General features: G+C 43.1%; 1 long non-coding RNA gene across 15 annotated transcripts; it reads left to right on the plus strand.

Moving 5' to 3' along the window:
- Positions 1-1,537: 1,537 nt before the first annotated feature.
- Positions 1,538-7,371, plus strand: LOC127756634 (uncharacterized). 15 transcript variants are annotated; one of them, XR_008013275.1, is made up of 8 exons: positions 1,538-1,945; positions 2,091-2,134; positions 2,438-2,603; positions 2,889-2,948; positions 3,109-3,651; positions 4,466-4,824; positions 5,073-5,835; positions 5,979-7,371. It is a non-coding gene; the product is annotated as an uncharacterized LOC127756634 (long non-coding RNA). The 15 variants fall into 15 exon arrangements; XR_008013280.1 differs by having other exon boundaries at positions 5,784-5,835; XR_008013274.1 differs by having other exon boundaries at positions 4,466-4,541; positions 4,674-5,835.
- The last annotated feature ends 17,781 nt before the right edge of the window (positions 7,372-25,152 follow it).

The raw sequence follows: 25,152 nt of genomic DNA on the forward strand, positions 1-25,152 counted from the left end.
ACGCTCCCCCTCTATTTATACATGAGGTAGGCAGCCTAAAGCCACGAATCAAACTCATACTAGGAGTACTAAACACTTTAGGAAACCCTCTAATACAAGAAAAAAACTTTACATAACCAATCGTACCAAATTTGGACTCCTTCCAAATTCGACTCCGCAACCCATACGCACACAATATCTCTATCGTATGCTATATGGAATCTCCATCAACCACGTGCATCAACTCTAGCCTAAGTATCCCGCATGATCTCTGACCACCACGGACGTCGTCTTATCCTCAAGCCGACTCCCGGTCCATCACCGCAAATACTCTCCCGAGGCATCGAGTCACCTATACATGAAATAAACAAAGAAACCATATTCCGAGACCAAGCTATCTCCAACTTGACTCATTAGTAGCAAACAACAGTATTACATACGTATAGTATCCATCTAGAAGCCATAATCATGAAACAATCACGAATATCCAAATAAACAACCCGAAACCGAAACCGACATAGAGTCGGCCGGTCAGACTGCGGGCTGGCCGGTCCGACCGCTCGATCACCGCCGGTCTGACCGGCATACACAGCCCGGTCTGACCGGTCACATGAAATAACAGCAGTATCCTGTAGATTCACCTGTAAAATCCAATCATCTCCAAAATCCACTTCGAAAATAAATTCCAAATAACAAAACCAATAATCTCTAATGCCAATTGTTTATCACAGAATAATAATCAAAAACACCTTTGATTTTACAAAATCTGTTATTACTGCTGCTATCAAGTCTAGCCTCCTCAAAGAACAAGCACGTATGAAGCACTTTGCTGATATGAATCGTAGTGAACGAATACTGACTGTCGGCGATATGGTTTATCTCAAAATGCAGCCTTACTGTCACAATTCCTTGGGGTTACATTCTTCCTTGAAATTGCATTCTAAATACTATGGCCCGTTTCGTGTCTTGGAACGCATTGGCTCAGTGGCTTACAAATTGCTGTTACCGGCATCCTCTCAAATCCATCCAGTCTTTCATGTGAGCCAACTGAAGAAACACATCGGTCCAAAAGTGGTTCCTGAACCTGGCCTCCCTCTCACTGATGATGACGGTAACATTCTTTCTCAGCCAACGGCCGTTTTGGAACGCAGGCTGATTCCTAGAAACAATGCACCTGTGGTTCAATGGAAAGTCCAATGGGGGAATCTACCTCCGTCTGCTGCAACTTGGGAAGATGCTGCTTTCATCTCCAAAGTGTTTCCTGCTTTTAACCCATGAGGACATGGGTGCTTAGGGTGGGGGGGCAATGTGAGAACTCTGACGAAGTGAAGTCATGTTTGAACGCTGGAAGAGAAGGCAAGTTCAGTTATCCAATGGCTGGGATTATTCGATAACGCTTGGGGCTGGAGATTATGAAGATCGGACGATGGAGATGCGCCTGGACCGTCTACAGCACGCCCCTGTTGCCGTACTGTTGACATCATCTCTTTTGTCTCGTTGTATTAGCGACCCCCTTTATAAGCTAGCGCCGCCGCAATGTCTGTATCGAACAATTGAACCCTAAATTACTTTACTCTTGTCTTGCGGTGCCCATCTATTTCCTTGTACTGTTTACTCTTCAATTCAGTGCAAATCCTTCAATTTAATCCCACTAGGGTAGCTACTTAGCCTCTTTTCTCTGAAATTGTTCTTGTCAAGCTCTGAATCTGGCTGGGGCTTGACATCTCTCGCTCCGCCGATGCCGCCAGGTGCCGTCGTTCAAGATCATACCGGCGAAGTCCCCCGCTGAGTCACCGCGACGCGCTCGATGTGCGCCGTGATGTACCTGCCAAGGTCGTCCTCGGCGATTGATCTGCAGCAGCAACCTCATCTCCACCGCACAGTCAGGCATCCACACAATCCTCGCCATGCGCGTCCTCTCTGCGTCCCGCCCTGTCCTCACAGTGCCGTTCAGATGCCGAACCAGGTTAGTTCATCACTAATTCATGCTTCGATCCCATGCCATTCCATCGAAACATTGATCAATTGACTTCTCAGATAACTGACTTCTCATATAATTGATGCAAAACAAATTTCTTGTTTAGATAGTTACTTGCCTCGCCTAAATGCAGATCAAACGCAGGATGCTCAACACCGCAATTGTCCGCCGGGACAGGTAAATACTCACCAATATTCCTTTTGTAGTGCTAATACAAATTCATATATAGTGCTAATACAACTGCCTTTCTTTTATACTGCTAATACAAATTCTGAAGCAATCATGTAGAACAGATAACACATTTTCGTATGCCTCTCACTTTTTTCCCAAATCAATATTTTTTTATTACTCCAAATTAATGATTTGTCGCCTATTAGAGCATTTCAATTTATTCTCTGAACAGTTAAAAGATTGCTTATTTACTGCAAAAAATTGGGAAAGCTGAAAAGGTCTGCTTGGTGACATTACTATCATTTAAAGGCACAGGAATTAAGAAGAGGAAAAAGGATTGGGATCGGCACTTCGCTCAGCTGAGCAGAAGGCCTCTGTCCTCTCTGACCGTGCCACAGCGTTTGGGCCCTTTTGTTGTGCCGTTTTCCTGCTCTCTTGAACGTATGCAAGCTGTTCGCTGATTTGCCTACACCAGGTCAGCTAAACTGCAAGTAACCCACTTATTATGTTATTTGGTACTCTCAGACCACATATACATTCTTCCATCTATGTCGGTTCAGCCACTGCTTCATGCTTGCTTTGCTTTGAGTTTTGTTTGCTCTGATCTGACTTTCACATTGTTTTTGTGCATTGAAGACTGGGGCTTGCTTCTGTAGCTCAACTTGATTAAGCCACAACATTATGCGCTTTGTATGGCAAAAGCAAAGCACTTTGTTGTCAGGGGTTGTTTTAAATAATAATGGATCTCCTTTTTTTCCAGCCTTGAAGATTGTCATGTTGCTGGAATTGTAACCGGACTCACAAATTCTCTGCTAATGAGGTAATCATGCACTTGTCCCCCCTATTAATATTTTTTAATCATTTCAGGAAGAGAAATAGATAATTGTTGCATGCATCCTCAGATATCAAAGATCAGGATCAAATTTTCATCCTGCTAACTTAATAACCCTTGTCCTATCAATGGGCTATCTTTATTGCAGGAACGTTGGTTGTGTTTCAGTCAAATTTTATAGCTCACCAAGCAATCCAGATTTCTTTAAAGCTCGTAATATATTCAAAAATTTATAACTTCTTTTCCTGCCGCCGAACAGGTGCTTTCCTTTATGCCTAATTGTTCACTTCCGCGTTATATATCTCTAGGTATTCTGTGTTCTTACTTGAACATGTAAGTTATGCTGCAGAATATTTGGGAATTTGTGGTACTTGTTATACCTGAAGTGACCCTTATTATATAGCTTATCTTCAGGCCACATCACATTAAGTTCAGCCAAATATGAGCATAGGTCTAACTTTGTGCCGCCACCACCATCTCCAAGCCGGCGGCAAGGTCTCAATATCGGGACGAATGCGGCAAGAGGTGGGCGGCCTTTATGCAGGTCACAAGCAGTGTAGTACCGCCTCGGCGGCAGTCCTATGCCCGTCGGGACTGGCATCTTCCCGATTCCGACGCCAATGGATGCGTCCCTGCTCGCGATTCGTCGCTGACGTTACGCACGGATTCCACGCCGCCGGCCACTGCATCGGTACCCCCGAGACCCTGACACTATCCTTCCATATTGCAATTGCCCAACTATGCTTCTTTCTGCAACTTTGTTATTTTTCCTTATAATGTCATATACATATACTCCATGTCAATTACCTTGTGCAAAACTATTTCGTCCCAATAGTGTTTTTTTCCTGTGTGTCATTGATTTCAGTTGATTGTGATATCATGAGGACACAGCCATGAAATTCAGCTCACTTGGTATAAGTATTCATTCCTGTTTCTTAGAGAAAATCAAATGTACATTTATTAAAAATTGAAAGCTGGGGGCGAGCAAGCCCTACATTTTTAGCTTTCAACCTTATGGCTCCAGCAATTTCGATTGACCGTAATTTTGTTTAGTTTGGTATATGTCCTGATTGGATAGCCTCTGCCAGCTGAGTACTTCTGACAGAATCAAACATTGATGCCTGCAATTTTTGTGGCTTTTGTCATTCCTTGCATGGTTGACACTCTTCCAGTCAGATGGTACCGTGGCTTTTCTGAATTTTGTGATGGTGAAAGCCCCAGTGGGAATGTGGGATGTTCAGTACTAGCATTGTGTGTAGTTTGTATTCATGCTACAAAATGCCTCTCAAGGTTCTATCTGAAATTTAGATGGAGAAAATTTATACTGGTTACATTTCCTATAGGAGTTTCAAAAACCGATATTTGACCATTGCGCATATTAATTCTCTGTAGGAATATAAAATATCTATCTATATGAATTTTGATTCCAGCGGATCCTTGAATTTGTTTTTTTGCAATGTGGAGAGTAGATAACAGACTTAATAATCATTGGTTGTACATCATAGATCCCAGGAAATATTGGATCAATTGTGAGGACATGTGTGCAGCATTAGCAGTTGGGCTGCATCTTGTCGGGGTAAGGTTAGTTTATATTGATAGAACATTGAATTATATTTCTTCATTTTCCTTTTTATGTTATTCATCTGGTACACATGTTGTCTTCCAGTTAGAACTTACAAGTGACTGAATGTATTTTCGGCACACGTGATCTAGCTAGGTGATACTGGGATGTGTTTTGCCAACTGATCATGTATGAGTTCAAAGAGTAAGGTGGACTTGTTAATCACAAATGAAAATTTAGGGTGCATCTCAAGCATTGGCGTGATAAAAAATTCAGAGAAGAGTAAAACTGATGGTGAGATAGGTAATTTTGGTTCCCTGTATTGATCTTTCATTACTCACCGTAAAAGACATGATGGTAAAAATATAGTTTACTCCTAATGGTTCAAAAAAGTTCTGGATGCATTGCATGGTGCACAATCCTTTGATTCAGCCTAATAATTGTCATAGGAGTTGACTAATAGTAATATAACCTAATTTTGCATTATTTGTACTATTATTTTAGTTTTTTAAATAAATGTTTTCCTTTGATGGGTCTATTTCTAAATGCAGAGAGTGCATGCTTATCCACAGTCAATATATGCAGAGAACAGGTTGATTATATATGAAATTCCAGCAGAAATTTCTCGAGGGAAATTTGACAGGCCAGAACTATTTGTATGCAAATTGCGTGGCGAAATTTGAAAGATGTTATATACATGTGGAATTGTTAAATTAATTTTTATTTTGTTAAGCAACGTGAGATTTGTTAGCTTTATACTACTCCCTTTGGCAAAATCAATCTACTATATTGGGCAAAATTTTTGTGACGTTTGAATTATTTTGTCTTCGGGGTGCAAGTTTAAGCATAATTTTTTTATGCTAAAATTTTACGGTATAATGAATTTATTTGGTAAATCATTTAGCATTCACACAAATACATATAATATCTTTGCTTGATTATTTGGTTTTGAAATACATATAATATTTATTTGATTATTCGGTTTTCAAAGAAATCTGAACACTTGTATTGCCAATGTTATCTTTTTTGGGTCATTTAGTTTGCATTACAAAATATCATCGTAGCGTTAGCACGGGCACATTATTAGTCATCAGTAAGGAATCCAAGGCACTTAATCCCCATTAGGTGGTAGTTGTGCATTTATCATATGCAGCACTTTTGCTGTGAATTACATTCTGGACTATATCTCATGAGTTTTTTTTTTACCGTCCTTCGTATCTACTGATACCTCTCGGTGCCTGTTATCTCGTCCGTCCGTTCAGCTGGATCCAAGAGCCTAGGATGCAAGGTACCTGTCGGCACAGCTCCTAACAGGTACCTATAGGACCCACGCAGTGCTGTCATGTGGCGGCGCGGCGCTGCTTTCCCGCTTTCCCCCTTCTTTTTATGTATTTTTCCTAATTTTGTTCTTCTTCTTTTTTTTATTTTTGTTCCTCTCGTGGTGCGGTGTGGCACAGAGAGGCACGCATTGGCGGCCAACCATTCTGGAAATCCCTAATGGGCATTCGCCGGCGATACCAAGTCAGCTTTGGTGGATTTCTCCGGGAATAGTAAAAATGGAACAAGGGTTGGGAGCAGAGTTCATTTTCGCGATTATATCAGCGAGATGCTAAAAAAAACTACGAATTCTTACTCTTCTTCTACTTTGGTCTACAGTAACGTATTATGCAACCCCTCCTGCTATATAGTAATCTTAAAGCTGTCTTCGCTAGTTGAAGTTAGGAACACTTCTCTCATTGCACGCAAAATGAAATGATGGTTTAGCGCATGATTAATTAGTATTAGCTAAAAAAATCTTGAAAAATAGAATGATATGATTTTTAAGGCAGCTTTTGTATACAAAACTTTTGAAAGAAAAGACAAAATTTGCTACAAGACACTCAAAGAATATAGTCTTTGTTGCGGGACACCTTAAGAATGTGAATTTACTCAAGGACACTAAAAAAATATGGTAATTTGCTGGTAGACACTATACACATTATTTTATAATTTCCTGCTATTTAGGAGAGAATTTTCACAAAATGGCACCTTTGCCCCTGAGACAAATCTTCGCTGACAGGATCAAATCCGGTCGACTTAGCACAAAATATGGCCTCACTGCCCGTCGCTGTGCCCATATCCGTCATTTGCCACAACCGTTTGTCGCGGTGTGTTCTCGCCGAGGACGGCAACTCCGTCCATTCGAGGATGGAGGTCTGTGTTGACGGTCGTTATCAACCAATTTCGACCGACAATATTATTCAATCAAAGAAGAATAGCTATGCTTGCAATGCATAATTTCCAAATAAAATATCTACTTCCACTATATGCTATGCTACTAACATATGTGCAGGAGAAGCATTCATAAATGGAGGAGAATCGACGGAACATAACCGAATAATTAATCGAAATCCGTCAGAGGCAGACTTATGGGTGGATGGGCCTCCAAACCTATTAAGATAACTTCAATTGGGCCAAACCACCGCACCACTTGACTGAGGAGTCATTAGGAGACGCACCTGCCGTACTATAGGCCAATTGGGCAAGTCCAGGTTTCGGCCGAACCCTGATCTCAGTCGTTGGCTCTCCCCTTTGGCTTGGATGCTCCAGATGCCTCCCCAATGACGGTTGCAGGGTATTTCCGACATTTCCAAACCGCTGTAACCGTCAATGGGAGTCTATAAAAGGACCTCACCTCCTCACTTCATCCACACACTCAAGAAGAAAATCAAAGAGCTCTCTCTCATTTAGTTAGTGTTCTAGTACTAGTGGAGTAGAAATAGAAAAGTTTTCTTAGTCCTCGAGTCTTTTGGAGAATCCGGATATGGCTCTAGAAGCTTCTCTCTCTTCTTTTGTAAGACTTATCAAATTAATAGAATATTCTTCTTTATACATCTTCGGTATTTTATTTTCTTTATATTATCTGAGTATCGACTTTATTTTATACTTGTATCGATATAGTTGTGTAGCATGGATGCAGAGTAGTATTTAATAATGTAAGCATGGTGCTTAGATCATTAAGTATCATTATCTGGGTATATATGCTGCGGGACAGTAGAGGTGGGCCGCTGATGGTGACAGCTCAGTACGAGTATTCCTCCACGTTAGTATATATTCCTAAAAAACTTTCCTGGGAAGGGTACTCCTCCGTATTTAACCCCGGTTGGATGGCCATGACAGGTTATCATAAGGAACTCGATAATCAGGGGTGGCCTCTCAAAATACTAGGAGGGCACTGTTAGGGGTATTGGCTGCATGACTGTATACTAGGAAGTGTAAACTAAAAATGATTGTATATTAAAAGTACATGAATAAATTATTTTCTTATTCTTTCTCCACTTAGCTTAGATTATATTTTAGTGAGAGTATCTTAGTTCTTTTTTCTGTGTGTCACCTTTATCCTACCTTTTGAATTATTTAACCCTTGCATAGTCCTTGATGTATACAAGTAATATATATAAATTATTAGCATAGTTCTCTCTTATCATATCTTCTCTTGGGATTAAATAAATACGATACCTTGGAATACTTCTGGGTGAAATGCTACAATGTTATATCTGTGCGCTTGCGGATCATATCTGTAACTGTTAACGACCAAATTTGGTAAGTATTCGTACCAGGAAAGGGGATCTGATTGGAGAAGAGTTGGAGGCGGAGACCGAGTTCTAGAACAGAGCAAGAATCGGCTAGAGTCTGGATCGGCTACGGCTAGATCGCCTAAGGTTGAGTTAAGTAAGCTGGTATAGCCGATTCTGACGATACAACTTGTGCGCGACATCGGGCTCGGGTTGATGTGCTTCAAGATGATTGCCACGCATGGGTAGAGTCATGGGAAGGCAATTGTATCTATTAATTAGGATTATTTATATAAATTCCTTATAGATAAATGTGGGCAAGAGTCTGCCGCAAAGACTTGTGATATTTTAGAGTTTGTTAGAGATAATGGTCGTGGCCGATACGGGCATATCTTGTAATCTTCGGGTATAAATAGACCCCGAACCATATGTAAATAATACACACACATTCAATACAATTCCGGGGCATCGCCACCTTTTGCTTTTGTTTTATTTCGACGAGTTCTTGCTTTCGGGTTGAGCTGCATCGGTTTCGATCTTCAACAAGAGGTAAAACTCGTTATGACGAATTATGTTCTCATAGATTAGTGCTTACATCTTCATGACACTCTAATCTTGTTTATATAATTCGCCAAGTTATCATATATCTTACATAATCCTTAACAATATCTCTATTTAATCTATCATCGGCTAACGTTTGCAAGCAAAAGACAGCCGATTAGGTTAGATCTTGACGTTGATTTGGATTATATAAGATATCTACCACTCTATGAATCTTCTAGCGGCTTGATTGTCTAGATATTGTTCTTCTTTTTATACTTAATGCTGCATCAGTTAAGTTTGATCTATTAAGTCGTGCTTAGAACATCAATCCCTAGCCTGCCTTCTAGTTGCCGATCAGAGTAGCATCGGAGTTTCAGCCGATCGTATCTGATTTAATTATTCTTTATCCTATATGCTTGATTGACATGTTAAATCTGCCCTTTGTGTTAAGATCTTGCTGCATTTAAGTATATTAGGCTTTCGTTTAGTATATTCTACTTGCTTTAACATCTTAACATAGAGTAGTGTCGGAGTATTAGCCGATACATGCTAGATCTATCTGATCGGCTATGCTATGAACGTATATAGTCTAATTATTAATATATATTTCGATCTAAGTGATTTATACTGTCTCGGCATGGCAACCGATCTATCCCAATCACTTGATTTAAGTATATATCGATATGAAGATTATATATTGTTAATATCTACAGCCGATCGAATAGATTTAGTTCTTTGTTATCTATTCCCAATTGCCGATCGATCTATATATGACATCGGCTCAAGCGTAAATGATATGTCATCGGCATCTGGCCGATCGGCTATCATTTGTAGATTTAACCACGGTTCTTTTGTCTTTGTTTCTTGTTGATTGCAGGATCAAATCAACTGGCACGCTCATACATCCGAAGGCGAGTTTTTGACCTGCACTGGAGTTAAGCAGATCTCCCAGGCCTCGTGTTTTCTGTCAACAGTAACCTTAAATATACCAAGAATATTTCGACGTCATTACTGGGAATTATATTTCTAGTAATGTCGTTAAGAAATATCAACAGTCTGGTCGAGCGGGGAGGGGGCATCGAGCGCACTGACAACAGAGACGAGGAACACATCGAAGAGGCATGTGGGGGTGGCGGGAGACGCAGACGGCGATGAAGGTGGTGCGGTCGAAGGTGACGCAGAGGGGGCGCACCAGCGCGCGTGACGTCCTGTCCCAACGGTTGGGCGCAATCATGAATAGCCCGTGGCTGCACACCGCCGCCTCTAGGTCGAACGACATGACATTGGGGGAGATCACGCCGCCCAGCGAGAGCTCCAGCTCCACGGCCACGTGACGCTACAGTCGCGCAGTCGCTGCCTTCTAGGGACGACATGGTTGGCGACGGCAGGGATGCCCCTCCCCATGCGCGGGCGGTGTATGGCGGCGAAGCGGTGTAAAATGGACAATTTATGTGGTTTCTTTATCCTCAGCTAACTGAATATTATATTTTAATGCTCATGGTGTACTCTGGTAAATTACCATGTTTTTCGAGTGTCTTCGGACAAATTCGCGTTTTTACGATGTCTCTCAGCAAATACCACATTTTTTTAGTGTTCTATAACAAATTCTGCCTTGAAAAAAATATCGTTTAGCGGTTTGAAAAACGTGCGCGTGAAAAAAGAAGGAGGTGAGTTGCGAAGTAAGGGGGAAGAATATAGCCTAAGAGGGATTGCATAATTCTACAAGAATTGGAGACACAAGATGTGAGAGTGTGACAGTATTCGCATTCATTCTCTTCTCTAGCGAGGCTGCAATAGTGACTCGTCGAGGAGAGGGGGATAGCGGATCCATCCTCGTCGAAGCTCTTGCCGTCGGCAAGGAGAGGAGGAGGACGTGGGGAAGGCGACAGTGACTGGGTGGGCAGTTGTGACACGGGTGCAGGAAGGGCGGCTGCGACGTGGGTGCGGGACTTGCTCGTCGCCACCGCAGTTTGGGGAGCTCGAGGACGGGTCATCGCTGCCATGGTTTGGGGAGCTTGAGGACGGGCGTTCAGCTTCAATGACAGGACAGGATCCTCCCACAACTATGCGCTCTCCCATCTATCGTGCGCTCAAGGAGCTATACCTCATTGATGCTGTTGGTTGGCGCCGATGCTCGAGTTGGAGATGGCGACAGCATTCACGAGGCGTGGGCCACAAATGGAAGAGAAGATATGGATCTAACTGCAATGATTGAAAACTGAACGGCGATGATATGGATAAAATTTTGAGTAAATTTCACAAAACTACAGGTACGAGCCAAAGAGCGTTAAAGGGTGCTAAGCGTATCCAATTGCTGTCCAGGGACCTCACCTCTACTCTTCATCCCCTCCATCCAGGGAAACAAGAAATAGAGACGCAGAAGATTGATGATCTATCGATCGAAAGGAATATGCCTCGGTTAGCAAGGATAAATCCTGAATGACTTGTTCTAGCCATTGGCCAGCTCTAGTCAACTTGAACTACAAAGAGAAGCTCATGTCGACCCGTGGCCCAGCGCTACCCAATGGAGACAAGGCATGGCCCGAACTATCTTTCGTTTTGTTATTCAATAGGCAAGGGCAAGAGTAGTATGATTGACGCAGTTACCTAGTGCCATGAACTCCTTGGTTCCTTCCTACCCTTAAGGTAAGAGCGGCATCCCACCTCTTTTGGGGGTTCAGCAATGATTGACCAAACTATCACAAAACTATAGATTTAACACCAAATTTATCACAAAACTACAGATTTAAGGCCAAATATCACAAAGCTACATATTTAATATTGAATTTAACATAAAACTACGTATTTCAGAGTTTGAATCCCTATCACTATTGTTATGTTGGAGCTACAAACATTGTAGTTTTGTCACTAAATTGGTTCCAGTTTTGTGTTAATTTTATTACTAATTATATAGTTTTGTGACACTCCATCTTAAATGTGTAGTTTTCTTATAAGTTTGATGTTAAATCTATAGTTTTATTATACAACGAGTTAAATCTGTAGTTTTGTGATAATTTGGTCATAGTATGTGTAGTTTTGTGAAATTTACTCTAAAAGTTTAGAAAATTTCAGTGGTACCCAGCCAAAATTGCGTATACTAATGGTATTTTCCAACATGACAAATTCGCAATGGTTCCAATTAAACAAAAAAAGGCTTGTTCACCTTATGGTGCACTTCAAATCTTTTAAATTTCATTGTAACCAAATTTTTAGGTAACAAACTAAAAATTATTACCATATCAAAATTTAGCATTTCAGAAGCTTCCGCTCACAAATACTACCGAAGTTTGAAAAGGCATCAAACTAATACACATCCAAAGCTATCAAAATTTGACAACGCCAAAATGTGCCAAAATTTGGCATTACCAAATTTTACTAAGGTTGATTTTGGCAACAAAGTGAAAGAGCCCAAAAGTTCAACTTTTAAACCAACTGAATGTTGTGGTGTTTTCTGTTTTTCCTGAACCAGAAAAACTCAATGAGATTAAACTGTTTATATTTTTGCTTTAATTTTATACTATAAATATGCTTGTGTGTTGCAATGGGTAAATGTGTTTTTTACAGTGATACAATAGCTATTAGGTGATGAGTAATAAATTGCAATGGGTAAAAGTGTTTTTTGTTCGGCCGATCTCTCTTAACTTCCGGAAGACAGTTTGTGACCGTACGATGCAGGAGCCGATCATCCCCATCAAATCTAGGATCTTCCAAAATAGATTGAGGGATTTTGATCCACTCGATCTTTTCTTTCCGTTTTCCCAAAATCGAAGTGAACCCGCAAAACTCGGGATAAAAATGGCCGAGGCAAGATCTTTGGCCAACCATCATTGGCAACTGTTAAAAGGAGCTTAAATCTGGCGAATTAAAGCTGAATTGAAAAAGAAAATCATGGGGAAAAGGATGAGGGGGAGTGGAGAATCGCTTTTTGCAATTAATTAGAGAAGAAAACACATGGGAAGGCAAATCAATGTGGTGGCGGCATTAGGTGCCCGTGTGGAGCCATGGACGACTCGAGCACGAGAAGGAGTCGGACCACGAGGACCAACGGACAAACGAGTTTTTTTTTGTTGGAAGCAAATTTTGTTTTTTACTAGGAAAAGTGCCCATGCGTTGCACCGGATGATTACGGAGTGTGTACAGTGACAAAAAAGTGTTGCTGAGGGACCTAGAACAGACTTTTTCTCGGCCTGGCCGGTCGGCCCACGGCGTTTTATGTACATGTGCGGGCGCTTCCCACCTCCCCAGGTTGCAACCTAGGCCTGGGCCGGGGAAGCAGCCCCACGTGCGCCTCCACTTGGGCCGGATTCAGTCCAGCCAATGCCGGCCGTCAGATCTTAGGGTTTCGATCGGACGATCGGGCGGTGACGTCAGAGGGACAAACCCCATCCCTCCCAGCCGCCGGTGAAAACCCTAGCCTCTTCACCCCCTCGCCCCCTCGCCGGAAAAGCGAAAACCGACGACGCCGGCGCATGCCCTCTCGCTGGTGTGCACACTCGCCCGTGGGTGAGTGCGCCGCCGTTGAGTGGCCTTGCCCCGGCACCCCTCCCCGTCGTCTCCCCTTCGTGACCTCGTCTTCCGCGCGGCGGCGGCGGTGGACTCCCCCTGCCCATCAGCAACGACCGGTGGCGGGTGGTGGCGTGTAGGGGCGATGCCCTGCCCTCCACCGGATCTAGTGGGAGAGAAGGAGAGGCGGTGGCGGCCTGGCGGCCTGGCGGCCCAGCGGCGGCGGCGCCCTCCCCTCCGCCGGATCCAGTGGGAGGGGAGGCGGCAGCGACCTAGCGGACCAGATCTGGCGTCCCAGATGCATCTCGGATCCAGCGGGAGTGGAGGGAGGCGATGGCGGCACGGCCTCCCCTCCATCGAATCCAGTGGGAGGGGAGCCGGCGGCGGACCGGTGTCCCTGCGACGGCAGTGACGATGGCACCCTCTCTTTCCGTTATCAATTTTTCTTCTTGTGTTCTTGTGCTCTTGTCTCTGATTCATACTTCAGTTTTATTTGTGGTCTTTCAATTAGTTAAGATTGAAAGGACCTTAATGTCGCCTAGAGGGGGGGTGAATAGGCATTCCTAAAAATTATCACAACTCCACAGCATATTAGAATGATGAGAACTTTTGGTTCAAATAGGAACTTCCGATATGGGATTGGAAGTTCCGGTCTCAACCGAAAAGTTAGGCGGATAATGGAATAAAACACTAGCTATGAACTTGTAGCTCAAATAAACAATATATATATGAATCAAAAGGTGACAAATAAGGTATCTAAACAAGATATAAGGTCACCAACTAAATCAATTAAGCAAGCAAGTAGATCGGGTAAAAACAAGCTCAAGCACAATATGAGAGAATGCACAAATGGGCAAACCAAGAGAGGAGACGCGTGATTTGTTTCCCGAAGTTCAGATCCACGGATCCTATGTCTCCGTTGAGGAGCCACAAGGGCCAGGCCTATTTCAACCCTATTCCGAACTTTGAACTAGAGAAAAGTTTGGAATGACGAACCCTCAAACTTTTATATTAGAATCTTTTTCAAAAATGCAATAGATTTTGATTTAGGGAGATAGATCATTTTGAGTAAAAGCAAGATCATAAAAGATAATATTGAGACCATTTTTGCTATTTTGTTTCACAAATGGAAATTTTTACTTCAAAAGCCTTGCAAAACATTTGAAATGCATATTGAAGCACTTTTGAGAGGATTTTCACAAAATTTGGTCTCTTAAATGAGTTTTTTGAATTTTGACCAAAGAGGCTATTTGAAATTGCTATAAATCCAACTTTTTGAAATCTTTCATATTTTGAAAGCATGGGATATAAAAATATGATTAAGACCACTCCCAATTGATGTATTTAACACATTAACTCCATGAGGTCAAGGTTTGGAAGAAAAGACCAAGTTTGAGCAAAAAACTACACAAGCTTCTATTTTAAACATTTTTCTTCCAAAATGCAAACACAAATAAATGAGATGGTTTTGGAGTGAAATGAATATGTATGAAAGTTATGTACTCATTTGAGCTAGTATGATGCATTTATGCAACCCCTACAATGAGAAGTCATCTAAGTGCTAATAGGTGGACATTTATGGTCTAGATAGTATTTTGGTCAAGATTGGAATCTAAATTTCTTTTGATTGGTTGGCCTTTTAGAGAAACTTTGAATACCAAAAATGTTTGAAATGACCAACACTATCATTTTACTTTTAAAATCACTTTCAAATTCCTTTTAGAATTAATTGTACAAAATTTTGAAGTTAAAAGCCAAAACAAGATACTTAGAACTACATTTTGGGTTGAAATTCATTTTCTTTGAAACTTAGTTCTTCTTTGAAATACAAAAGTATTGAGAGACATTTCAAACATACTTTAAAATCATTTCCAATTAGATTCTCATAGAAAAGCTATACTTTTCAAAATTTTCACTTTTGGCTAAAAAGGATATTTTGAAATTTCCAACTAGCACTTAGCCAACTTGAGCACATATGAGGGATGTGATATGCATGAATATGAATGAGCACTAAACACTCACACCACAACCTATCTTGCTCAAGAATGCATAAATGAGGTCTTTCTCATATGCAAGGAATACAATTTTTTAAATTCTCAGGCAGATTTGCTTGTTTCGGGAGCTTGGACTTTGCCGCCATGCATAGGCAACGTTGTCTAATATGGAGTAAATAAGATTCATGCAACTACTACTTGATTTAATCACCGGATGGCATCAATCAATCCACCTCTGTCCGAGCTGTACACGAGTGCCTGATCTAAATGCACAGAGGCACGTCGCCAGGAGGACGAGTCGGCAGAGTCAAACCAACGAGCTGGGCAGACGTCGCATGCTACCACATGGATAGACCGGCGGGAGTGCGAAGCTATTTCTCCGTTCCCTGACTTCATCGTTGCTGGCTTGCCTCCGCCATCATCACCGCCGGCCTGCCTCCGTCGCCGCCGTTCATGGGCGTCCACATCTTCACCGACCGGCCGCCTCGTCCGCTGCCGACTGGTGTTTCCACCTGCATGGCTGGCCTATTATATGCTGCCGTTGTTGGGCGTCCGTCGACTGGTGTCTCCGCCTGCACGGCTGGCCTATTATGCCGCCGCTGTTGGGTATCTACGACTCCACCGCTGGCCTGCCTTCGCCGCCGCCGACTGGTGTCTCCGCCTGCACGGCTGGCCTATTATCCCGCCGCTGTTGGGCATCTACGACTTCACCACTGGCCTGCCTTCGCCGCTGCCGACTGGTGTCTCCGCCTACATGGCTGGACTATTATGCCACCGTTGTTGGGCATCCACGTCTTCACCGGCCAGCTTGCCTTCGTTGCCGCCGACTGGTGTTTTCGCCTGCACGGCTGGTCTATTATGCTGCCGCTGTTGGGCGTCCATGACTTCATCGCCGGCCTGCCTCTGCCGTCACTGACTGGTGTTTTCGCCTATACGGTTGGCGGACTTCGCCGCCGTTAATGGGCTTCATCATCTACACCACTGGTTTGGTTTCATTGGCGCCGACTGGTGTTTTTGTCACCATTGATGGACTGCTTCGTTCCCACATCGGCTACTTTTGCTGTCACCGAGGGAATACGACAAAGCTAAGTCATCATTTATTTTATTCTTTATATGATATTTTGCCTTTTCCTTTGCCTCACTACATCAACTGGTTCGCCGTTGACTAGTGAGTCGGGGGCTACAGATGTTATATCATATTTTTTAAAACAATTTTCATAATATTTATCTTGATTGCTTGCGACATATTCTGAGTACAAAAGTGCCTATCGAGTTATGGAGTTCCATCTTCCTATGCTTTCCGTTTGGTTTGCCAATGGATAGTTGCCTTTGGGCCGATCCCTAGCACCCAGGGGCTTGTTGGATGGACCGACTAACGCAAGGTGCTAAGTATTATTCGGAATAAATCAAAAGCATAGAGATAAGATAATTTATTTTCTGCTCTTAATAATTGCAAAAGTACCCGAGTAGTAAACTCCGACCCGTGAAACTTTGTTCCATTAATGACGAACTCGTGTCACTCATATGCATGTTTGGGAAGTGCTTAGGCCAACTCCCGGTGCTTGGTGGCTATGACTAGTTGGATAAAGTGTTTAAACGTAATGAGTCATCTGCTCGGGGATCAAAATTGACAAGAGAAGAAATATATATTTATAAATATTTTAAAATACTTGAATCTTTCTCAAGTACTGTACTTACATCAGATACTACTCATCCTATATGTTTGTTCTGTAGGATCCAGATCCAGATATGCATAAAAGGGATTCATGGCTTTAAGCTTATCTCTTATGCTCCAGGAATAGATCAGTCAGAACATCACCACCGGCTTGCTTTCGCCGCCGCCGACTGGTGTCACCGCCTGCACGGCTGGCCTATTATGCCGCCGTTGTTGGGCGTTTACGTCTTCGCCGACCGGCTTGCCTTCGCTGCCGCCGACTGGTGTCTCCGCCTGTACAGCTGGCCTATTATGCCGCCGTTGTTGGGCGTCTACGTCTTCACCGACCAGCCGCCTCGTCTGCCGCCAACTGGTGTCTCCGCCTGCACGGCTGGCCTATTATGCCGCCGTTGTTGGGCGTCTACGTCTTCACCGACCGGCCGCCTTGTCTGCCGCCGACTGGTGTCTCCGCCTGCACGGCTAGCCTATTATGCCGCCGTTGTTGGGCGTCTACGTCTTCACCGACCGGTCGCCTCGTCTGCCGCCGACTGGTGTCTCCGCCTGCACGGCTGGCCTATTATGCCGCCGTTGTTGGGCGTCTACGTCTTCACCGACCGGCCGCCTCGTCTGTCGCCGACTGGTGTCTCCGCTTGCACGGCTGGCCTATTATGCCGTCGTTGTTGGATGTCTACATCTTCTCCGACCGGCCACTTCGTATGACGACAACTGGTGCTATCGTCTTCACGGCTGGCCACGTCGCCACCACCGCAATTAGGCATCATCACCTTCAACGCAAGCTGTCTACGTCTACTGCCAACTGGTTTCTTCACTTCCATGGCTGCATGATTCTGCCAGTGTTGATTGGCCTTATCGTCTTCACCGCCGGTCGTCTCGTCTGCTACTGACTAGTGCCGCCGCCTCTACAGCTAGTTTATACTGCTACCACTACTGATGGACATCATCGTCTTCCGTCGCCGACTGGTTATGCCGCCGCCGACTGGTGCTTTTATCTTCACAATTGCACGTCTTCACTACCGGTTTGCTTCTGTTGCCGCCGACTCGTGTTCACTTCATCACGGCTATGCAACTTTGTCACCATGGTGGAGCAACTTCATTTTTATTATCTTCGGCATCAGCAAACTCTATTGCCTCTACTTCGCAAGCTTTGCTACTTCACCAACCATGACGACTACAAGAGTTTCGACACCTTGGCATACGTCACCAAATATGATGCCGTGTTATTTTATTACAACAAGTGGTGTTCCAATCTTCAATATTTATCTTCACTCAAGCAATGACTACTCGACGACAAGAAGTTACAGTTCTCGACTCTATGTTCAGTTGTTTCCCAACTAACCAAAGAGTCGGGGGCTACACAAATACAAGACTCTCAAAATTCGACAAGCTGAAGCAATCAATTAATCAGCCAACGAGTCAATTCCAGGAGTCATTATCTTCGTCTTTGCTTTAGAGCAGAGTTATCAACCAATCAGCTCAGTTTCGACGAGTTGGACAACATCATCTACTTTCCTCCAAGTGAAGCATCTGCAACAGCTATAACATCAATTTGATGGATTATTGTCACTGACATCATCACCAGCACCTCTGCTTCATCGGCCCTGACATCAACTCTGTTGCTAATGGATGACTATGTCTTCGCCGACTTATTATTTCACTTTCACGGTTGCTATCGACTGGATCACCGACATCGTTATCTTCATCAACATCCTGTCAAGCCTCTTCAACATAGCCCACTCTACTGCTATTGATGGGAAACTTCGTCATTATATTTGATCATCTATGATTACTGCTTATCATCATTACTGTCGGTGGCGTTTGTCGTCGCCGACTATTTTCTTCATCTTCATGATTGGTGGATTTCGTCATCGCCTTTGATCTGCCTCGTCTGTCACCGACTGATTATTTCGCTGCCATGGCTACACAACTTTATCGCTGGGCACCTTCATCTTCATTGATGGTTGACCTGACTGCTGCCGACTGGTTTCTTCGCCTCCACGGCTATGCAACTTCATCACTTTTGATTGGTATCACTATCTACACTACTACCAATATTTTTGCCACCTCTGGTGGGCAATATTATCTCTATATTGGTCGTCTTGTCTCTATGCCAACCGCGTCAGCTACCATCAATGGACAATTGTGACTACGACAGAAGGACAAGCTATATACTCAGGGGCTTACTACCTCAAACACAAGTATCATACATTCAATTTGGACTTGTTCCGGATACATGCAACATGAATTTGATGATCATGGGTCTATTTTCTATGCTCAAAGACTGGACTATTTATTATTCCCCGTAAGGGTTATCAACCGAATACTTGCGCCAGTCGGAATTCAATTGTTATATCTATTTTGGAGTATCCCATAAAGGATAATCACTCAGATCAGAAGCTATTCATATGAGCTACACTTGGTCTATATCACCCGAAAGATTTATTACTCGGGAGCATGTTACATGCGTCATCCTTTAAAGGGTGTCGAAGGCATATTTTTTGGCCTAGGCCTAATATGTCTGCAGCCCATATTTTCAGGTGTGGCCTGTCACGTTCTTTTAGGGACTTAGGCATCTTTTTACTTAGGCAAAAGTGCGCGTGATTATGTGCCCAATACCTTAAAATCCTTTTATACCGCAGTTACTTAACTTTTTAGGAGTTGGTACAATGCATTTTAAAAGGTGCCAAACAGTAATGCTTTATATAGCTCCCTGCTGACTTTTTTATATAAGTCAAGGCGCTGTTTGGGTTCATAAAGCAATTGATTGGATACAATATCATTGCTTTTTGCCACGTAAGTGTGCACTTTTATTAACCAATATTATGGCTTAGGCTGATTATATATTTTGGTCATTTTTCAGGCGGTTGGTAAATCCTTTATGAGTTTATTTACTCGGATTTTATACCACATATGCCATATATTTCCAGGTGTGGTGGAACCATGTGTCTTCTAAGGACTTAAGCACATCTGTTAAAGCAGTGTGCGCATGGCGTATGCCCAATACTTTAGAAATTTCTTTATTCATAACATACAAGCTTCTTTATAGCTGTTTTGCTATGTGTATTCAATGATGTAGTCAGCTTTAGGTTGCACGCATCATATTTTACAAAGCAGTCGGTATATCACTCGGATCATGTTATTTAGGGATTCACACCGCATATGCTATATATTAATATTAAGTCACTTGGTTGACTACAATTATCAAAACCACTCAGTTGGTGCATCTATTAGGTACATCTATTCGATGTACCTGACTTTATTTTTCAGCCCTCCACAGTCTTCATAATTGGTAAAAGTACTCGGGAGATCATGGCGAAGATGATTGAGGCACTCGGCTTTGGAGTAATCTAGTTCGAGAGAAGATTATCTTTCCGACTGTAAAGGTCTCAGGGGCTACTGTGGAGATTATGGGTACCCCATACCCATACGGCATGGTTATCTGACTAGTCATAGGGGATAGCTTATATCTATGGAATATGTAACCGATCATGACTTTGGTATTACGTTTCCTTTTATATTATGGAGCGGTCTAAAGTCCTGATTTGATAATATTGTAAAATAAATTTAGGAAACCGATACCGTATTGGTTAAGATTTCTATCTTGTAATCCTGCCCCCCATCCTATATAAGGTGGGCAGGAGGCCCTCTAGGGGGCATGACACAAACTGATCGTCAGATCAATATACACCCGTCGGATTCAAATCCCCAAACAGGAGTAGGGTATTACCTCTCATCGAGAGGGCCTGAACCTGTCTAAATCCTTTGTCTCCGCATCCATCCACTTTTAGGTCTCGTGCGCTACCCCCTTTTCATATTGCCGAAAATTTGTTTCGACAAAGTGATCAACCACGGAGTCGTCATCATCATCATCACCCATAAAGACATGATCTTCAGCAATGGAAGATGAACAAATGGATGATGTAGATTCTTCATTTAACCATTGATGTTCATTCACTTCCTCCTTCAAAAGGTTAGTTTCACAAGTACTATAGGAAGTAGTGCATCCATCCATATCATCCACACGCACACATTTAATGCTAGGTGATATGCATGAGTCAACAACACAATCAAATATAGCAATTTCATTATCGGTGTTGTTGGAGTCCAAAGGGAGAGTTGGAAGATCATCAACCTTACTCACCAATTTATTACCTTGCTCATAGTTGCATGTTGGTGAGATGAATAATGAGGTGATACCTTCTTGGTCGGAGGAGATAATCACTTGGGACTTGTCATGATGAGACGATAAAGTAGAGCAATCACCAAATGATGTTTCCCTAAGAGCATCCTCTCCATCACATTTGGACTTGTCATATCTTTCCTTTAATGTTGTCCAAATTAGATAAGCATCTTCAAGTGGCATGATGGTTTTGAACACATCTTCACTCAAAGCACTAAACAAAACATTAGTAGCTTGAGCATTGAGATGTGTGCATTTCTCTTCCTCTTCAAATGATAGCTCCATATCATTAGGAGGAGAAATACTCACATCTACAACTCGCTCTATATTAGGACCCATGGCCCTAAACATATTAAGCACACGAGTACTCCAAGATATGTAATTTGAACCATCTAGTAAAAGTAGTTCTAGGAACATTTCACCTCTTGTCGACATCTTCTCTCAAGGCGGTGAAGCCCGGAATGAGAGACCTTGCTCTGATACCAATTGAAAGGACCTTAATGTCGTCTAGAGGGAGGGGTGAATAGGCGTTCCTAAAAATTATCAGAACTTCATAGCATATTAGAATGGTGAGAACTTTCAGTTCAAATAGGAACTTCCGATATGAGATTGAAAGTTCCGGTCTCAACCGAAAATGCACTCCTCGGTTTTACTCTTGATTTCTTCCCTTGCGGAGGCGAAATCGAAGCCTTTACAAACTTTCCGTGGCACACCACAACCTTGGGTGCTCACCGGCGATGCCTAGCCGTCTAGGAGACCTTAGTCCCCAAAAGTAACAAACACAATCGAAGATTTGCTTGCTATGAACTCGAGTGCTCAAAGTATGGAGTGAAGCTCACTAGCTCTCAACTTCTCAATCACTCAATCCAACTCTTTCCCCTTCTCAAATCCCTCTCACAAAGAGGCACCACAAAGGATGGAGTGAAGCTCACTAGCTCTCAACTCCTCACTCTCTCAATCCAAATCTCTCCCCTTCTCAAATCCCCCTCACAAGGAGGCACCACAAAGGTAGGGAAATGGGGATAGCTATTTGGCTTTGGATGTGTCTAGTACTACCCAAGAGCAGCAGCCACTCAAAGGAGGGGTGGAGGAGTTTATATAACCAAGCCCCTCAAAAACTAGCCATTGGAGGCCAAGACTGTAATTTTCGGAGTTTCCGAAAAGCATTTTCGGACAAGTTCGAAAACTTACAGAAGCAAATCTCAGATTTGCAGCCATTTTCGGAATGTCCAAAGTTTTTTCGGATTTTCGGAGTTTCTGGTAATTTTTCGGACTTTCCGAAAAGCACAGAGTAAAACGACTATAACTTTTCGCTCGGGAGTCCGTTTTTGATGAACTTGGACTCTATGGAAAGCTCACTCAGAGTACTACCCAACTCAATAAAAAACAAGGTCTAAAACCACTCAAAGGATAGGTTAAAGCTTGGGTTTCTCTCAAGGTAGCACTATGATAGGTCACTTTGAGCACCGAGACATACACAAACACCTCGACGTTGCATCCCTCTTAATAGTACAGCATTCCTAAACTCAAATATAAATAAGAAGATAATTATACCATTAGGAATGCATTTTTTTCATCTTTCTTTCATTGTCTTGAGGGACGCCAATGCCGATACCGTTTCACCATATATTCTTCAAATGATTGATGCGGTTACTTGTAGCTTCAAATGGTCTCGCACGGTCCATCATGACAAAGCCGTCACTCGCCCTCCACCACCGGATTTGGTTCTTCGGCGCCAAGCCCCTTGCTTGCCCTTTACCGCCGCATGGTCCATCGCGACCGAGCATCGCTTGCCCTTCACCGTCTTGCCATAATAGCCACTTCGTATCACACATCTTCAATATCTTCACTTTGTCATTCTTGGTATTGTTAGGTGTAATGATATCACTTGAGCATCAACACCTTTGTAATCTTTGGGACCTATTTCTTTCATTCAACTCAATAAAATTATTAGTCCCAATGATCCGGTTGTCAACCTTTACATGTTGACCAACCGATCGCATGTATAAAAGGATATGAATAAATGATGAGTATTAATCAACACCACAAGTGTCATGTACTCAAATATATGTTCAAATGTAAAGATCCCAATTAAATGAAGGTGAATAGCTTGGATCGATTACATGCATAACTAAAGTATAGGATTTGCTCCCCCTAAATGTATGCATACAAAATAATTGTGTAAAGCAAGAGTATGCATAACAAGATATTAAACATTGAGAGCTTATCCTATACAAGAATAGAAGGCATTTCTCAAATATAGATATTAAAATAAAAACATACCTTCATCATCTCCACGTTCTCAATGTAAATAGACTAAATAAGAGATAATACTCAAACAAAACATTAGTCTCACATGCATATGCCAATCACTTAGAAATATTATATACGAACATATCAATATGTACATGAAGAGAAAGAGTGATACATATAGTTTGATCTCCATGCATTTCATCCTTGTGATTTAGGTCCACCAACACTCCACTTTCATATCCACATGAGACTAGGCAAAGAAATGCTTATAAAAACATTAGTCTCACATAATTGGATTTGTTATTAATCATCAAAACCAAATCAATGGCACTTGAACTTTCAAAGATGTGTTCTTGTGCTCTTGTCTCCGACGGAAGAAAAATCACCGCGCGGACGATGTGACAAAAGGAAAAATACAAATATTTTAATTAGCCAAAAAATTGAAAAAAAGCGGTGTAACCTATATTTGAGACTTTTTCTAGCGAGCAAAAGTAACAAAACTGTGTGAAAATAACTTCGGTTAAAAACAAATATTTTTAGTTTTGATACACCGTAGCGAAGCATGAGCATTTTGCTAGAAATAAACATCTTTTCTTCGGCCCCCCCGAGGGACCTAAACTGGACTTCCTTCGGCCGGCCCACAGCCTCTAAGCGCGCGCGAGAGCACCACCTCCCCCTTTCCCACGCCTCAACTTGGGCCTGGGCCGGGAAAGTGGGTGCCGTGCGCCTCCCTCTTGGGCCGAATTCGGCCCGACCAACACCGGTCGTCCGATCTCTAGGGCTTCGATCGGACGGCCGGACTTCGAGATCGGAGGGACAACCCCCCCCCCCTCGCCCCCACCCCGGCCGCCGACAAAAACCCTAGGTTTTCTCCTCCCTTCCCTCTCTCACGGCGGAGCTGTGGCGCTCATCGGCGGCGCCGGCGCATGCCCTCTCGCCGGTGCACGCACTCGCCCAAGGGGGAGTGCGCCGCCGTCGAGTGGCCTTGCCCCGGCGCCCCTCCCCCGTCGTCTCCCCGCGGCGGCATCGGCTACGGCCGGCGGCGGCGGAGTACTACCCGCTCGCGTCGGCAACGGCCGGCGGCGGCGGTAGATCTTCCCGCGCGCGCCGGCGACGGCCGGCGGCGACGGCGGACTCCCGCGCTCGTCGGCGATGGCGGTGGACTCCCGCGCGCGTCGGCGTTGGCCTGCGGCGGCGGTAGATCTTCCCGCGCGCGTCGGCGACGGCCGGCGGCGGCGGCGGACTCCTGCGCGGTGTCTGTGACAACCGGCTGTGGGGAGGTTAGGAATTTTCGCCCCTTTTTTTGTTTCATTCTCTGTGAAGCGTAAAATTTTCATTTTTCCTTTTTCCCCTTCTATTTGGGTTCTCTAAGTAGGACAATCGCAATTGGATTTTGTATCGGTTTCGATTTTAATCTCAAATCGCGCGGACGGACGGACCCATGGGCGAAGAAAATTCGCGCGGACGGACGAACGGACGGAAGAAACGGATTGTGACGAAAGGAAAAATACTAATCTTTTAGTTAGTTAAGAAGTAGATAAAGACATGAGGAAATGTCTTTCAAGTATAGAAATATAGGTAGTATAAACGTGCACGCAAAAGCTTCGGTGATCATCACATAATTTATCCCTCTGTTTTTTAATATATGACGCTGTTGACATCATATATTGACCATTCGTCTTATTCAAAAATTTTACTCAAAAATTTTACGTAAATATTAAAAATACTAGTTAGCTGCCCGTGCGTTGCAACGGGAATCATTTCAATAATACACTAAGAGCTAGATTATTACATGACTGATAAAGCCACCAACCATAGTCTACGCACAAACATGCTTTAAAAAACAATCCATATCAAAGTATTGTTAAAATGGTGAAGTATTTATTAGAAAATAAGAATTCACAACAATGGTTCTCAAATGCATTGAAACAT

The sequence above is a fragment of the Oryza glaberrima genome, chromosome 12 (assembly GCF_000147395.1).
Source record: "Oryza glaberrima chromosome 12, OglaRS2, whole genome shotgun sequence".
NCBI lineage: Eukaryota > Viridiplantae > Streptophyta > Magnoliopsida > Poales > Poaceae > Oryza > Oryza glaberrima.